Consider the following 12,000-nt stretch of genomic DNA (forward strand, 5'->3'; position numbering starts at 1 on the left):
AAAAGATACTCTGTGAATGTTCCTTTTTTTTGAAGTTTTCCATCCCCCCACATAGTTGTCCATAATTTTATTCTGTGGCTGATGATCCACCCACGGTACATTCTCTTTTCACAACTCGCACTTCTATTTCACTTCTTTTGCAGCCAGTATCCTGAGCACAAGCCATGTTATTTACTTTTAAATTATACAACAGATTGAAACTCCCTATTTCTGGCTTCCCTTGTCCGGCAACATCCCTGGTCTGGCAGCATCCGTGTGAGCACTCACAGGATAAGCTGTTGGGCTGAGGCCAGGAATGTTGCCAAATTAGAGGGCCGAGATGGAGCTCTGGGAGCAGCAGAATCACTAGGAGAAACACAGAGCCCCTGGTCTCTGTGGGGGAGGGAGGGAGTGGAGCTCTCTGTCACCCGAGGGAGGTCACCAGCATGTCTGCTGGAGAGGAGCACAGAGACCCCTGGGCCATAGCAAGATGCTGGGGTACAGAGCACAGAGCCGCTGTGAGGAACACAGAGCCCCCTGAGTGGCAGCAGAGCCATTGGTTGGAGCGTGGAGCTCCCGTGCAGTGGGGCTGCTTGATGGAGCCCACTGGGCAGCAGCAAAGCTGCTTGGTGCAGCGTGAAGCCCCAGGTGGCAGCAAGGTGCTGGGGGGAGGGGGCGTGGAGAATGCAGAGACGCTGAGCAGAGTGGAGCTCTGGACTGCATTGGAGTTCCTGGCCACTTTGGGAAGAGAGGAGCTTGGGCTACAGTGAAGCCTGTGGGAGTAGAGTCCCCTCTTCCCCCAAGTTGTGGGGAAAGCAGAGCCCTGGTGGCCATGGAGCTGCCTGGGGAAAAGCAGAACCCCTGGGTGACCAGGGGAAAAGCAGAGCCTCTGCTACATTGACCTCCTTTGGTCCGGCAAATTCCCTGGTTTGGGACTATTTTAGTCCCAAGGGTGCTGGACAATTGAGGTACAACCTGTACTTCACCATAACAAAGCTGGTAAATAAAATAAACAGTTTTTTAAAAAATGAAGGGTTTTTTGATAGGGTGGAAATGAAATAGGAAAATCCATTTTTCTTTTCAGATTCAGCAAGAATAATTTCTGTTAGTGGTTCTCAATCATTAGTATATATGCCCAGGCTTCAGGTTCCCCGAATGAATGAATCTATCTGTCTATCTGTCTGCAAGTCCATTTGTTCAAGAACTCCTCCTAAATGGTAAGAACTAGGACCACCAAACTTGATATGCAGCTTCCTCTTCTCCTAACTTAAGCAAGGTCAGGGTTTGGTTGTGCCAGGACAATTGGAAGTCCTGGGAAGAGGACTGTTTTCCATAACATGCAAAGAGAGGGGCTGCTATTTGGAGGGATGTGATATGAGAGTGTCCTTTGGAGCAGCAATTCTGCAGGGGAGAGCTATCCTGAAGAGTGTCCACTGGGGGCAGCTGTACCACCAAGGAAGTGGCCAGCAGGGTTGGGGCTCTACCATCTTGCCTGCCAGCACACCAAGCAGCATCCCTGCCCCAAACCCTTTCCCAAATGGCCCATGGCCACAGCACCAGAGGGTTGGGGGAAGGCCTCTGCAAGCCAAGGGGAAGGGTCTGGAGGTAGAAAAAAGACCCCTGGTGGCAGGGGAGGAGGTTGGGATGGCGGGTGGGGGCAGAAAGGCTCCTGGTGGCCTAAAAGGGAGTTTGGGGGGAAAAAAGACCCCTGGTGGCCGGGTTGGTGGGAGAAGAGGCCTCTAGGGTTGCCAGATGGTTTCTGGAAAGAAAAAAAAAAAAGAGGAACACAAAAAATCCAGCCAACCAAAAAAACCAAGTGTGGCCTCTTTTAGAAATGCTTTTGAGGATTTTTGGCCCTAACAGGCTGCCAGTGGCCGCTCTGGTTTCACGAGGCATACCGAAGCGGTTGACAAAGGCTTCCCGTGTCGACTGCGCCATGTCTAGACTGCCGTGCTGTGCTGTATCAGCTGATTGTTGGCACAGTGCGGCGGCCATTTCTATTTTAATGAAGCGGGGATTATTTAAATCCCTGCTTCATTGACTATGTTGAGTAAACTACTTTACATGGCTCTGTCGACTGAGCCATGTAATCTAGACACACTCGAGGCGAAAAATACCGAACTGTCTAGTTCAATACCGGACACCTAGCAACCTTAAGGCCCCTGGCAGGTGGGGAAGGGGGGGAGGGGAGAGAGAAGAGGCCCATTCTGGATGGGATCCCCCTGCCCTGAGCCCATCCTTACCTTCCAACCTTTACTCTTGCACTGTTCTTCTTCCCCAGTCTCCTGCACTCACTTCCCCCCCCCCACACATCCTCAAGGCCCTGAGTCCTGCACCCCCCCCACACTGCCAGACCCCTACCCTGAAGGACCTGGACAAATGTTGGGTGAGTCTGCTAGTGATATATAATTCAGCCACAAACATGACAGAACCTTATTTCCCTCTCAAAGGCTTCTGAAATCTTTAGGAATATCCAATCTTTATTTTTGTTTAACGAAGGAATGGGAAGAAGGCAGAAAATACAGAGTACTTCAGCATTGCCTTTCTTTCCTCCAGTTTGGTTTTTCTGATGCATTATCTGTGTTACGGATGATTAAGATTCTTATTTCTTGCAGATATATTCCATGGTGCAACAGGCTTTCTGATGCCTTCCTACTGGGAGGCACCTGATGCTCATCCCTTTTCCTAGGACACTCTTATAACTCATTTTATTTCACTGTTAAAAAGAAAAGGAAAAACATAGTTCATTGTCACCATTTTCAGTCCTTGCACTTTGAGTTCTGTTGGGGTGCCATGGGCTAACAGGGTGCTTTGTGCTTCAGTAGTTTGCACATCTCTGTGGCTAGTACATGTCAGTGCTTCTGAATGTCAGCCAGAGCCAGGAGCAGGTTTTCCAACACACTCATATTTCCTTTCCCCCACATTAAAGGGAAGAGAAGCTTTGTTGATGTCTTATCCCCTGAAGCATGTAAGTTACAACAAAGTAGACTTGTTTACCCATATGTAACTTACACTCTTTTGCACATCTGATTTAAACCCATTATTCCCCATCACATACCTGAGCACTGTTAGCTCACTGGAATTGGTATCCTGAACAGAGCTGGTTCAAAGAGTTCTGATAAAACATTGTTTTCTCAGAAATAGCTGAGTCTGCAAAATCTGAACCTTTTGCAGAGATGCCATAGTTCTAATGGAATCCAGGGAGATTTCTATCAGAGCTTGTAGCTCCATTGCAGCCCATCAGCTGGATTGGCCTGAAACGGGGGCTCCATCCTTTTCCTAGAGATGTTCACAATGTTGGGATTTCAGTCCTAATCAGAATGAAACCACATTTTGAAATGTCAGTGTCCTTCGAAAAAAAACCAATTCTTTCTCTGAACAGCTCTAATCTTGAAGTCATTTCCCAATCATTTGCCTGCAATGTAATACAAGTTGCTGTTGCCATGACTCCCAGACTTGCTTATTCCCCCTGTTAGTATGGCCTGGTCTTCCAAAAACTTAGAATTATTTTACTGTCTAAAATTGTTCTGGCTTTTTTCTTTAGAAAGTCAGTGACTATGCATATAGTTTACACATGTCTCCTTTCAGAAATAAATCATTCAATTACTACTGCGTCTGTTTCTGGGCTAGTTTTTACTCATGAACAGTCAGTAAATATTAGCTGTCTAAATACAAACCTGAACAATTAATTGAACCAGCAAGGCAGCAGCAACAACAGGAGGCTTAGGCAGGTCATAAAGCAATTATTCAAGACCAAGAAGTAGACATGTCTATATTTCATGTATCAGCATAAAGATGAAGAGGGTAGATTGAAAATCTCTTATAGGAGGTTCTTCTGTACTCTTGTTCACTCTAGTCAAGAATTTGCATTTTCCTCTTGCCATGGTCCAAAGCAGCCGCAAGCAAATGTCTGATACATTGCTGGTATCCACAGGGCTTCTAAATGATATCTAAATCAGATTAAACTACATTAAATTGCAGGATTAAAATTCAGCACTGGATGTTTTTTGTCACCTAAAATACAAAATTTAAAAGTCATCTAAAGTTTTGGTCTCCAGATGGCTTTGCTGTCACACCGTAGCACACAAGTGCCTTGGGAAAATCAATGGGGCATGGCAATGGTTTTGGGCAGTGGATGGTGCTCTTATGGATGGCTCTGAATTTTGTAAGTACATTCCTGTGTTGGTCCATAGGATAAAAACTAGTAGGAAAAGACCCTTATTTTCTCTTTCTGCTAACCTCCTTGCTGTTCACTGCTTTCTGTAGATGAGAAATAGTGGGTATTTTATATACAAGGTCGGGGGCATGGGAAATTACCTCCTAATTCTCTTTCTTCTGATAGTGTTTCCACTGATGTGAGCCAGCCCATGTTTTTCTGTTTACCTATCACAATGTAGGCTTCCTTTTAAAGCCATTTCTTTTTCTCTCTTGCTGCATGTAGTTAATGTTAATCCATGACCATTTTTTACATTCATTTTCCATGGGTAAATTGACTGTTCAAAATATGTCTTATACGGCAAGTATAAGATGAAAACCTATCTTTTAACTAGAAAATTAGGGGGTCGTCTTATACACCCAGTCGCCTTATACGCCGGAAAATACAGTATGTATGGGGACCATCATAAGAAGAAGGAGAAATTAATTACTTGTCACTGGAGGTTATTTGAGATGTGTGGTCACTCTTTGCATTCCAATACCTGACTGCCTTGCCCTTTGATGCGGATACTCTCTGCTGCAGTAATAGAGAGACTGAAAGTGCCTCTTACAACCTTGCATGGAACATGTTGTGATGTAAAGCAACCCAACAGACGTTGCTGCTGAAAGACTTGCTGCTCCAGCACACGGAATACAAATAGGGACCACATATCTCAAAGAACCTTCAGTTACAGGTAAATAACCTCCTCTTCCATGTAGAATTTCCTTTTCCCTGAAGAATTGGTGTTGAAGAGCTGCTGAATGCCAGTAGGGGCCACTGGACACACCAGAGCCCGGCTCCCCCATTTGCAAATAGAAGGTACTGCTAGGGGCAGTGGGATGCAGTTAGAAGGTTCCTAGCAGCTGCAGTTCCTGCCATGCCATGAAAGAAGGCAGTGGCATACAAGAAACTCCATACAAACCTGGGACCAAACATCAGGCTGTTTTTCCCTCTGGATCTCTGCTTGGGTGGGGGCAGGAATGGGGATGTCAGTGCAGGCATGGAGGGGGTACAGTTAAATTATGGAGGAGAGGGAGTGTGAGTGTCAGGGCTGGCAGTGCCCCTCGGCTAGGCTCTAGGAGAAAGAAGAGGGACTGCGGATGTCTGAACCAGGAGATCCCTGCAATGAGGCTCTTGGAGAGAGAGGGTGTGGATGTCTGGGTCAGGAGTCCATGCAACTGGGCATTGGGAAGGAGGGGGTATGGATGTCTGAGTTGGAAAGAGGAGTGTCTAGGAGAGAAGAGGGCAGAGAAACAGAAACTGGATTGTTAGAGGGGTTTCGTTAACACACTGTTCCTATGAGAATTTTTTGTTATTGTCCATACTGTTACAGACATAGTTGCTGACAAATATTTGAAATAAATTACCAAAATAATTGGCATGTATACATAGTGCCATTTTGATAAAATTTGCAGAATTTTGCAGAATTTTAAAATATTGTGTGCAGGATTTTTATTTTTTTGGCACAGAATTCCCTAAGAGTCAAGAGGGTTTCAGAGAGAAAAATGAAAAACTATAGAACAATTAGTCCAAAGTGATAAAAATTGGGAAAAAATACCTGAAGGAAAGATGTCAAATGGCCTGATCCTAAACCACATTAAAATCAGTGGAGACTCCTATTAACTTTAGAGAGTCCCTGGAGCTGGTGGCATAAAAAAAAGGATAATTAAGTGATTACCCTCAGTCTTTACAGTTTTGCCTTTAGTAACTGGATTATGTTAACCTGAGTATTAGCAGTATTCCCTGTTAAAATACAGGAAATGCACAAATGCTTAGATAATTCTGTTAATTTATCTAAGATAGTCAAACATTAAGCGCTGAATAATTTTTCCCAGACCTGAATGCGAGCTCTGTGTGCCTGAAAAGCTTCTCTCTCTCCAACAGAAATTAGTCCAATAAAAGATATTACCTCATCCAACTTGTCTCTTTAAAAATAATTTTATGACAACTACTGTACGAAGGCAAAGAAAGAAGGGGGAAGGGGAAACATTGATATTTGTTTATATTATAGAAAGTCTGTTTTACCTAGTATTTTTAATCTAAGCTTAAACTGTGCTTTGGCTCCTTCTGTTGTGTTTGTGTGCATGTGGGCAGGGGAGGGGCTAGGATGACTGATAAGGATTCAGTTCTGAATAATTTCAGGTATCTTCAGGGCAAATGGCTTCATTTGGATGCTGTGTGAATGTCTTTTTTTTCTTTCTGAAAATTAACATACCACACTACTGCAGAGCTAAATGACCCTGACCTCTTGGGGCAGGGCATTGTTTCCTTAACACAACCATGGAGAAAACACAATTTAAAATTACATGGAGCTATGTGTGCGTTGCAGAGGGGGAAACTGACCCCTTCGATGGAGAGACTAAATTTACAGACATCCATTTTACGAGAGCATGCTCACTACGGAGAGCATTGCTTTGGGATGAACTGCAGCTGTTGTACTTAGTCTCTCCCTGCTGATATGCTTCCAGAAAATGGTGTAAAATGGGAGAAACAGATAAAGCAAGTAAATAGCAATGTCACCTGATAAAGTGCAGTTTCCTCATGTACAGTTTGTTCTTATCGTTCCTTATGCAAAGTAGGAAATGAACACCTGGTTAAACAAATCCTACCCAAAGGTAATTCTCTCATTTACAGCACACTGAAATTAGCCGTTCATTACTCCACCCCCACACAGATGCTACTTGTTCTTTTTGTTTGACCTCTCTCTTTAATCACAATAATAATTAATAAGTATAAACTCACTTTGATGTAAATCAAATGTAAACCCCTCACTGAGTTTAAAACCTCTCATCTGAGACTAAATTAGTTCAATATTGTAATTCATTTACATGTGTATTGAGACAAGAAATGACTATTTTGTTTATGTGGAAAAACAAAACAATTATTTATGCATGCTCTAACTTTGGAGTTAAACATGTGAGATGAAGGTGGGGCTGCCTACTGAAAGTTGGATAGGAATTTTAGAAAATAGGCTTTATAGGCTTTTAATTCTTATTCACTGTTGTAGCACTACCTATTACTCTGGAAGAAGGAAGTTACATTATCCAAGTTTTACCTTTCTTGTTTACCAAGGGAAGGTGGATCATAGAACCTTGAGGCTCTCTGATGGTTCTTCCAGGTTATAACATTTCATCACCACGTTGGGCCAACTCCTTACAAACCAGGCTGGGTGTGACTCCTTTGAGCCTGTCTGTGTTGTTTCCAAGACAGACAGAAACAGCCACGAGGCAAGACAATGCCATCTTATGCCAAGGCTGAATAAGTTTGCCACTTTTGCCTAAGAATCAAGGGGCTAATCTTACAAAGTACCTCTTGTGAGGGGTCAGATATCTTCAGTTCATGAAAGTCAATGAATATAGGTGCCATTTAGCACCTTGCATGAATGGGCATCCAGCTCTCATAATTATTTTTTGTCCCTTTTGTCTTGTGTTGCTCTTTCATTGGCCCCTGGCTTATTATTTTTGAATAAACAGCATCATTCTAATTTAGCGAGGCCATTTGGTATAAGTAACAGTTGTGTATTTGGTTCAAAGAAGCTTTTTGCTGAGCATTCTGGTCTTCTAGATTGGCACACTATAAGGCCTTATTGAAAGACACTGAAATCAAAGGAAAGATTTAATGGGCTTTTGAATCTAGCCTTTAGCAGTCATTTGATCTCTGAAATTTGTTTACTTCTAGCTGTTCCAAATTTTGGGAGATAAATCTCAAAATCAAATGACATTTTTGCCTGAGTTAACAAGAGGGTTTCTTTTTGCCCAGGTTTTAAATGATACATTGTAATACTTAGGTTTTAAAAACTATTTCAGAGACTTTTATTTGGTTGTAACTTTCCAAAGTGACAGGAATCTTATCATTTCTCCATATAACTCAGGTCATTTCAGCCACGACCACGTTGTTTGTTGTCTCCAGATGGGCAAGTCTTCCTCAATTTGTGGTTCATTCCTCACCCTTTTGAGGTGCTGATTATGTTTAAAATGCTGCCAGAAAAGGTTGGTATTTACAAATCTTAAGAGAGAATTTGTTTTCTTAATCAACACATATAGATGAATCTGGAGGACAGACCACATTTCTCATACACCCTGAAATGTTGTTTGTCTTTAGAGATTACTAGCACTGGGAGATACACAAACTGCAGTGTGTTGTTTAGAATATCCACTTCACTTAGCATGTAAAGCGGTGTGTCTGGTAACAGGCATTAATAAAAAAGGTGAAAAACTTAAAAAACAACAAATAGACTAACAAAACATGTAGATGGTGGTATGAGCTTTCGTGGGCAGAGCCCACTTCTTCAGATGTGTTTTCGGAGTTTTTCTGAAAAAAGTAATCTTTTTTTCTGAAAAAAAAAGGTGGTAACCTGTGTCTGAGACACAGAAGCAAAGGATAAAAAGATTGAAAAGTAATGCAGGTTAGTTTGGATCTTTACTGAAACCAGCCTGTTGTATCCTCTCTGCCTATTGACAAACCTGCATGCCCCCAAACTTTCCCCTGGTGTGCAAAGATCTCCCTCCCCCATCCCCTGTCTCCTTCCATGACTCCAAATGCATAGGGAAATAGCAGGGAACAGCATGCATGACTTTTGAACATACTATTGAAAACTTACCTCTCCCCTGTGGGACTGAGGGGAGACCATGTAGGAGGAAGGAGGGCACTTGGAGTGAGGAGAGGCAGCTAAGTACATAAGAACGGCCATATTGGGTAAGACCCAAGGTCCATCTAGCCCAATATCCTGTCTTCCAAGAGTGGCCAATGCCAGATGCCCCAGAGAGAGTGAAAAGAACAGATAATCACAGAACAGATCCCTCTCCTGTGCTCCATTCTCAGGCACTGACAAGCAGAAGCTAGGAACACCATTCCTACCCATCCGGGCTAAAAGCCTTTGATGGACCTAATCTCCATGAATTTATCTAGTTCTTTTTTGAACTCTGTTAAAGTCCTGGTCTTCACAACATCCTCTGGCAAGGAGTTCCACAGATTGACTGTGCTATACCCTCGTCTCCTCTTTTCTAAGCTGAAAAGTCCCAGTCTTTTTAATCTCTCTTCATATAGGACCCATTCCAAACCCTAATCATTTTTGTTGCCTTTCTCTGTTGGCTGAAGCAGTGGGGCTAAGAGGAAAGTGGGGGTTTGAAATGTGAGGAGGGAAAATACAAATTCTGTGCTTCTGACAAATTTCTTATTTGCTCTTGATCTAGTTATCTTTTTCATGGGGGCAAAAGCTATTTAAATAGAAACAGTACAAAAAGACACTCATTGAAGACTCTTGGTGCCCTAAAAATTAAGTAGTATAATCTAACATTGTAAATTGTAAGCTCTTCAAGGAAGAGGCAGTCTTCTCTTCTATGTTTGTCTAGCATTGGCCCCATTGGCCTCAAGGTACCAATAATCAATAATGAAGATACATAAATATATGTTCTTGTTATGTATTTTCTTTACATTTTCTGTCTATCATTCTCCCAATGTTTGTTTTATCTGCAGGCTGCTTACAGAGCACTTAGGCAGAGTCTGCAGATTGTGGCATCACTTCATGACATAGTTTCCTACCTCTTCAGCTTTGCTCAATTAGGAAACTCCCAAAACTGTTTTGATTCCCTAAATCCAGAGCCTCTGACTGCAGACTGGGGAGGGAACGAAAGGATTGGTAAGAAACAAATAAATCACCATCAGTGGTCAGAGCAGGCTCAGAAAATCTTTCAACCAAAAAAGGAGACACTTGCTGACTAAAATGTTGCCTTTTACCCTAAATATGTAGTATTAGTGCCAGAAAATACCTTTTTTGCCCACCCCATATTTTTACATATCAAAATTTAAAGCCGTTAAATTGTCCTAATATCAAATGCCTTCTGTACTTTCCACTACAACATTTTGTGATCTCAAAGTCTCTTATAAACATGAATGAATGTGACCTTACTAACACTTCCGTAAAGTAGGTTAGTAGCATTATTCCCATTTTACAGATGAAAAAACCGAAGTATCAAGGGAATTAAGTATCCTGCCCAAGAGACAAAACAACTCTGTGGCAGAGCCAGAAAAAGCACATCTGTCTACCAATCCTGTACTTTTGATTACTTAGATGTTCCTCCTCCTCCTACCATACAGGTTATATAAATCTAATTTCAGAATAAGCAATAATTACGTTTTAAAATCTTTTGGGATGGCCAAATTGTTTTCCTGTCATGTGTCTCCCACAATGTGAAATGATGTTTCTGCTGATGGGGTTGAACTTATATGGCCTCAGAGCCAGTGAACAGCAGATGCCCTTTAATTAACACAAACTCCTGATAATGTCCGGAGGTGTGTGGTGTGTCAGTCTTTCAATCCCAGTCAAGAGCAAATATTAGCACAATAATATCCCCAAAGCCAGAGATTACAGGAAAGTGCACTGGTTAATTCAGGAGGATTTGGCTGCTATATGATAAATAGGTGTTGGTCAGAAACAAGAAAGTTGGACAGGCTGTGCTGCACAATATAATACAATAGAATTCTATATTAAACAGAGTAAGATGAAATGGCTACATGGCCTTATTCATGAAGAAAAATCCACAAAGGCAGTGTGCATAATTATCCTGACACAAGCACAAGGCCTTTTACAGCTAGCACCTCTAAAATTCAGGATAATAAAGCCTGTTTGGTTGGGGGTTGGGTTTTTTTTGTTTTGGTGATGTCACATGGTATTATGGAATGGCACGAGGATTGCAGTTCTTCCTGGGGAAAAGATAAGAGGAGAAGCCTCAGGCAGATAGTCCCAAGCTTCTTTACGTTCCAATCTACAGGCTTGAACTGAGACCCTTCTTTGTTGTCCAAGAAATCATCTCCTTACCCTTCACTCTACCTTGGTATGTATCCTAACACCTTAAGAACCAGCCTTGCAACCATGCCATAGATCTTGTAAAATGAGATTCTTCACTGAAAAGTCTTTCTGTAAATATGGCATCATCTGTGCAAAAATGTGCCCAAGTAACTTTTGATCCAATCTGCTCAGTTTACAAGTGAGAAGGTAACTTTCCCAGCTGCCAGTGCTGTGAAGTCAGACTAGAATCCAAAAGGCAAACTAAAATCTTTCTGGATTACTCAGCACTACCACCAGGAGATTTTCCTTTCAAACTGATGTCAGAGTGGTTTGTGTCTGACATCCATGAAATTTCGTCTGGCTTATACTGGTGCAAATCAGGGGACTCTAGCTTAGATATTCTGCTACTGACAGTTAATAATTCTAATGATGATGCATGTGGCAGACTATGATCCAGCTCTCTTCCTGTGAGCTCTGCAGTTTTAATGCAAGTAAAAAGTAGTAGAATATCAGTCTGGCTTTACAGTCAGAAGACATCACTTCACATGCATGCAGGAAGCAGCTATGTTGAGTGAATACCGTAGTGACTTATTGGCTTTACTTTGTTCTTTGGCCTAAAACCTCCTCTTGTTTCTAACACAGAGGCTTGATCTCTCACCAGCCCAGAAACTTTCCTCTAACTGAGAAGTAGCACCATAATGCTTTATCTCCATTCTTATCCTTGCTTGAGCATCACCAGTTATGGAAAGAGGAACAGTGTGGATTGTTCAACAGTTATTGAAAATGTTTTACACATATCCCAAAACCCCATTCTACAGTGGAAAAACATCTCAGAACACATACATGGCCAGTGTAAAAATAGTGCTTCCTTTTTACCACAGCTTAAATTCTTCAGCTCCTCGGTGAGAGACTTTGTTCTTGTGAAGTAATGCATCATTGCAGGAGATGGGCATTTTAGAGTCTTGTGTCCAGCTTTAGAACAAAAACATTCACAGTGCTAGTTTAAAGAATTATGTTTTGATTTTTATCATATAAAGGG

At 42.1% G+C, this 12,000-nt stretch overlaps 1 protein-coding gene across 1 annotated transcript in view; it reads right to left on the reverse strand.

Annotated features, from left to right (window-relative positions):
• Positions 1 to 12,000, reverse strand: part of LOC102458918 (uncharacterized) — an 81,814-nt gene that overhangs the window by 1,687 nt on the left and 68,127 nt on the right. The window lies entirely within an intron of this gene.

This window comes from Pelodiscus sinensis, chromosome 3, assembly GCF_049634645.1.
Source record: "Pelodiscus sinensis isolate JC-2024 chromosome 3, ASM4963464v1, whole genome shotgun sequence".
Lineage (NCBI taxonomy): Eukaryota > Metazoa > Chordata > Testudines > Trionychidae > Pelodiscus > Pelodiscus sinensis.